Genomic DNA, 6,000 nt, shown 5'->3' with positions numbered 1-6,000 from the left:
TACAGCTGCAAATGCATCAAAGCACTGCTGACAAAGGGCACACGTCTCCTTTATGTTTGGATATTTATAAAGGCCAGCATGTTGCTTTGTTCTTGTAGTGCTGTTAAATCTTGTACACAACAGTAGATTGTTGATTCCGGACTGAGCAGTTTTGCTCTTTACCGTCACATTATTGTGTTTTCAGTGTTTTTGCACGTAACCGTGACGAGACGATGTGTTTGCATTCAGACGTCATTCTTGACTCCAGATGGTTTCTATCACAGTGACCGTGGATTGTAAACATCTGGTTCACATCAAACCTTCAGAGATTAATTTGTTCTGTTGAATCTTGATTAAGAAGGTGCATACTCATTCTAACAAAGATGAAAACAGGTTTACATTTTTAGGGTTGGGTTTGGGTTACTACCTGTGATCACTTTGACTTCACAGGGTTAAAATGTCTCCAGAGGTCACGATGAATTTAGAATGTGCTGCTTAAACTTGCACCTGCCTTCACTTGGAACCAGCTGCAAAATCACCAGAATTTTAAGCAGCTGTTCCACTAAATGCATTTAAGGTTGTTCTGACTAACCAAGCAGCAGTTATTTCAGTCTGTAAGTGTTCTGCCTGACTATTACGTCTCTGTTTTGGCCCAACACAATAACCTATTCTTACATTAAATGTTTAATTCAGGTTGTTATATTGCACCTCTGAAGCTAAAGTACACAAACAGAAAAAAAACATTATCATTGATAACACAGACTTAGTGTTTGTAGCTGTAGAGCTGTGATTACAGGAACACATCACAATTGATCTTTCTTAATATTGAAAATGACTTTGTTTCTTCTGCACGGATGTGCGATATTATTGCTTATAGAAAAGCAGGAAGAAATCCCTCTCAACCCTCTCAATAACAAACATAAACAGAGTGCTTCTGTCTAGAGAGAAGTCTTCTTTTGAAATTTGAATAACAACAAATTCCTTTTTTTTTCCAAGAAAAATACCTTTTATTTCATTATAAATCCACATAATTGTATCTATGAAAGCATAAAATCGCATGTTGTTGTGTTTTTTCTCCTTATTGTGGTCATTAGTTTCGTTATATTCAAAGTAAATCATGGGTATCAAACCATCGAAGACTGTAAGGTGTATGTCGCATACAAACACAGACACTGTCAACGGCAAAGAGGGGCAAAGAGGGGCATCGAGGGGGAGGGAGGAGGGGAAGGGGGGGACAGGAAGGGACGGCGCGAGTTCTGCCGGCCATTTTTTAAAACCACTTGGTATATTTAACCATCCCGAGTGCCAGCGTTTAGTGGTAGGAACAGTTTCGGTCAAGTTCACCAGTGATGTGTTCACACACAGCTGCTCTCCAGCGTTAGAGCGTTTTCGCCGCTTTCACCGTCACGTGTGGAGACGCACGCGTGCTGCCGCAGACGCTGAATCACTTCCCGCTGGTGCTCCTAAAGGCTCCGTCCTCGGGACACCGATTTTAATTTTTTTTGTAATATTCCAACACAGAGAGAACCGATCCACAATGGACGCAAACATACCGATTATGTCAACATTTTCTAAGTCATCCACAGCCAGAAGAGTTAGATTGGTAATACTGGAGGATATACAAGTCAGCTGTTCATCAGAGAGAAAAGGGGAGAGACAGAGTGATTAAGAGAAATAGAGCAAGAGAAGGCAGGGCAGAGGGATGAGATGAAAACATATGAGTAAAGTGCCAGAAGAGTTCACGGTTTAGTTTCTTGACTGTTTGTTATTATCATAGATGCTTTGAGACAAGACGCTGACAATGTGCTCATATTTTCAATCCAAGGCCCAACATGGAGTTTCTAAGAGGTGTGTTTCCGGAAGTCTGGATGTCCTCCCAGTGTTGTAATAGTGCTATCATAATACTGTTGTAATCCTTTGGCATATGACTATATGCTGGGGAAAGAGAAGAGCGGTGCCACCAACCACTGACCACAATAACATCCAGGGGAAATGTTGTCCACATACATCTGTCCTGCACATTCTCAGAAACGAAGCGATCACACAAACACCCATCAGATGATTGTTTACATCCTCGAAAGAAGAAAAAGAGCTTCTGTGAGGGTTTTATCTCGTTCCTCTGATACAAAGTTTCGAGAACCAGTTCCAGACCTGCATCCAACATGTCCGTCCCAGCGGCGTGGGGTCTTTTGCATATCAGCAGGTGGGCTTTGAATTCTCTAGCTCCAAAGGTCACATCCTGTGTGGGTCTGGTATGACGTGGTATCAGAGGATAGTGTGTATCAAACTGTCAGGGCTCACAAGAAGGATGTTAACATACAACCCACGAGGCACCTGAAACAGATAAGAGATGGAGAGTGGTTCACAGTCAGTGAGTGATTTTTGATCTACATAAAGAAGCTTTAGGTTTGATTTCAGTTTTTTGACTGAAACTTTCTGAGTAAATTAAAAAAAAAGTGATAAATCCACATTATCATCTCTGATAAGTGAATAAAGGAAATTATCTTGAAGTAAGACAGCTGCAACAGGTGATTATTTATCAGTCTTATTACTCACTAAGTTATATTTTCATTTACCTCACCAAACTAAAAGGTGTTTTAACTAATCTGGAGGGAATTGCTTCAGTCACAAGTTTTCTGCTTAATTATTACTGCCTGTCTAAGGAGCTTGGAAAGAAAAGCGTTTGGACTTCTTTAAGTTGCTTGAAGATGTTTCACCTTCATCCGAGAAGCTTCTTCAGTTCTAGGGTCAAATGGTGGAGATTCCCAGATTTAAGCCCTGTGGGAGTGTCTCCTCCAAGAGGGACAAAGGACCCCCTAATGATCCTCTACCTAATCACATGAGCCAAGGTGTGAAGACTGGTGTAGGTCACAATCAGGTTTCGGGTGAGCTCATTGTGAAACCTGGCCCCACCCTATCATATGATTTCCTGAGGTCAGATAGCCCAGGATGTGAGTGGGCGTTAAGGCGTCTGGGAAGGATCTCAAAACCACCGCCTCTGTTCAAAGATGGTCATTCACAGTGGACATAAATGGCTTAAATCTGGGAATCTCCACCATTTGACCCTAGAACTGAAGAAGCTTCTCGGATGAGAGGTGAAACATCTTGAAGCAACTTAAAGAGGTCCAGACGCTTTTCTTTACAAGCTCCTTAGACTACGATGACCTGGATGACTGAGAACCTTCACAGACATATTACTGCCTTTGTTTTTACCCCGAGTCAGTGACTCATTCTCCCACTTAAATGTTGTTATATTTAATATTTATTGTTTTAAATAATACATCAATAGTGCATCTGTACACCTATATACTTTTTATGTGTGTCTGTGTGTTAATAGTCTGTGTAACCACTGTTGGCTGTGCTGTTGGCTATCTTGACCAGGTCCCACATCAGAGTCTTTAATCTTAAGAGTCTCCCAGATTTACGGCACAAGGTCTCCATACGTGTCGGGTTTAGAAACGCAACTATCTTCACTAAGCCGTTACTTATGGACACCTGTAAAAGATCACTTGTGTCGTTTTTAAATAAAAAAGACTTATCTCTTATCTGCAGGGTCACTGTGATTTTAATGCAAACTGTGAGGTTGTTGTTGGTAGTTTTCAAACCAATGAGTGAAAAGAAGGCACACAACACAAAGCTCCCGAACAGGACACAAACCAAAGCCTCCTATATGACAAACTTCACCACTATGCATCCCTAATATTGCTGCTGCCAACATGTCAGCTCACAGATGCGAGAAGAAAACCTCATGCGTACCTTTAAGAGACAGCAGCATCTGACAGAAGAGTGCTATTGAAACCCATGGATGACAGCACGTTGTGTGTATACATGTGATTTACTCTCTTACAAACATAGAGCTCAGCAAAATGTTCCGTGTAGAAACAGACTGAATAATTAAACACTGTCCTAACAATTGCACAGTATTATATTTCTGTATTTACGACTTCTTATGAACACTTAACTGAATTTCACTCTGTGTTTTGCTTCTTGTTTGTCTTTCTGTGGTTTAAGTGAACTTGATTTTCATGAGCTGGCCTCTTGGAGTGGAAGTCTTTATTTTATTTATAGACTGCAGCTTTCTTGAATATATGCTTGTTCTTTGTTATTGATCCAACACACTTGAGGCTTCCCAACTTATGGGGAAAAGAAAAAACATGCACATATCCTCTCCTACCTTGTACAAAAACTCCAAAAAACAACCCACAGTGTGTGCTGCGGGGTTTTTTTGTTTTTCAGTACTGATGACTCAGTGACTGCTTGGCCAGCTTCTGAGATTTCAGGTTTTTAGAAAAGCTTTCCTGCATATACTTTGCTTTGGAAACGATCCCCTTCTCACCCACAAACTCTTTTCTGCTTATATTTGAAATGCAAATACAGGGCATCCCAGCCCCTCTTTAGTCTGGTAAAATAAATAAAGCTTTATTTTGCTACACTGAGAAATACTTCCAATCAAGGGAAATTAAGTTGTTCTGCTCTGTGTCAGGAACTGCAGTTCCTCTGCTGGCCACTTGAGGCTGGCTACCAGACTGCAAAAAAGTGGTTGTGTTTAATGGTAGTTTCAGTCTTCAAAACAACTGTATTCAATTCAATTCAGTGTTATTATATAGCACCAAATCACAACAACAGTCACCTTGATGTGCTTTATATCGTAAGAGAAGACCCTACAATAATACAGAGAACCGCAACAATCAAACGACTCCCTGTGAGCAAACGTCTGGCGACAGTGGGGAAGAAAAACTCAGTTTTAACAGGAAGCAGGGCACCAATCTGCTTACTTAATTACTTGCATGTCTTTTATCCTGTTTTCCTTTTCTCTCCCCAACCCGTCGTGGCCCCTCCCTGAGCCTGGTTCTGCCAGAGGTTTCTTCCTGTTAAAAGGGAGTTTTTCCTTCCCACTGTCGCCAAAGTGCTTGCTCAGAGGGGGTCATATGATTGTTGGGTTTTTGTCTGTATGTATTACTGTAGCATCTACCTTACAATATAAAGTGCCTTGAGGTGACTGTTGTTGTATTTGCACTGTATAAATAAAATTGAATTGAACTTACTGGTTGTAGCGAGTGTCTCCTGACTCCAAACTAGGGCCTGACAGCTGAAGGCTCTGCCTCGAATCATACTTGAATACGTGAACACTTCAGGAACCACCAGTGAGCCAGCAGTCTGAGAGTGAAGTGTCTAATAGGGTAATCTTTTTGCTTTTTAAATTTTCAGGTAATATAACTTACCTGATGTCTGATATGGACAGTCCAAGATGTTGTTGCTTTAAGTTTGTAAAATAAAATTATACTTTCTTTTTCTTCAATAACTTACAGTTTACTAGCTTATCTAGCCAGTCTTAGCTGATAATGTCGCACTCCAGCATGGTTTCAGAAATATGATCAATTCTGCCTCCAAAAAGCATCACGCTACAATGCAACTTTAATGGTTAAATTCATGAATTGATACATTAAAAGTGAAAAACCTTTGTATAGTTGCAAGTGAAATGCACCATCTGATAAATTATAAACCTTGAAGCACACTGCAGTCTTTTGTGAAAAGACATTGGGGTTAAATATCTTGGTGGCATCACTCAGTTATGGGGCAATATGAAAAATATGAAGAATATAAAGAATTATGAAACACTGAATATGAAGATCAGTGCACACTGATTGAGAATGAAGTCATATGTGATGACATAAATTAAAAAAACGTGGCCTCTTGTCAGAAACTGTTAATAGGATGGATGAGCAGAAAGCAAAGAGAGGAAGAAGAAAAGGAGGAGGGGAGGTGGAGAATGCTTACATAATGAAATAGAAGTCTTAGATAATGGAGTGACACCAATCTGCATACTGTGGGGGATCAGGCCATTACATAATGGCCCAATAAAGGAGAATAATGTTGTTTACTAAGGCAAGGCGATATTTACAGAGCACTTAGAGGCAGACAGACTCCAGGCCTGCTAATGGCTGCTGACTGCTACACTCTCCCTTCATCTCTTCCTCATTCACTCCATTTTCCCCCTCTCTCTATTAAAGCATGCTTAAC

At 40.5% G+C, this 6,000-nt stretch overlaps 1 protein-coding gene across 4 annotated transcripts in view; it reads right to left on the bottom strand.

Moving 5' to 3' along the window:
* Positions 1-961: 961 nt before the first annotated feature.
* The window catches only part of LOC146372860 (leucine-rich repeat and fibronectin type III domain-containing protein 1-like protein), a 393,992-nt gene continuing 388,953 nt past the window's right edge, over positions 962-6,000 (bottom strand). For all 4 annotated transcript variants that reach the window (XM_084950758.1, XM_084950759.1, XM_084950760.1 and 1 more), the window contains one exon: positions 962-2,313. The gene's annotated coding sequence lies outside the window, so the exon portion shown is untranslated. The remainder of the gene's footprint in view (positions 2,314-6,000) is intronic.

Source organism: Perissodus microlepis, chromosome 14 (genome assembly GCF_051167445.1).
Source record: "Perissodus microlepis isolate ML-2025 ecotype Zambia chromosome 14, ASM5116744v1, whole genome shotgun sequence".
Classification (NCBI taxonomy): Eukaryota; Metazoa; Chordata; class Actinopteri; order Cichliformes; family Cichlidae; genus Perissodus; species Perissodus microlepis.
Note: the sequence above shows the minus strand (reverse complement) of the source record. Positions and strands in the feature narration are given on the sequence as shown.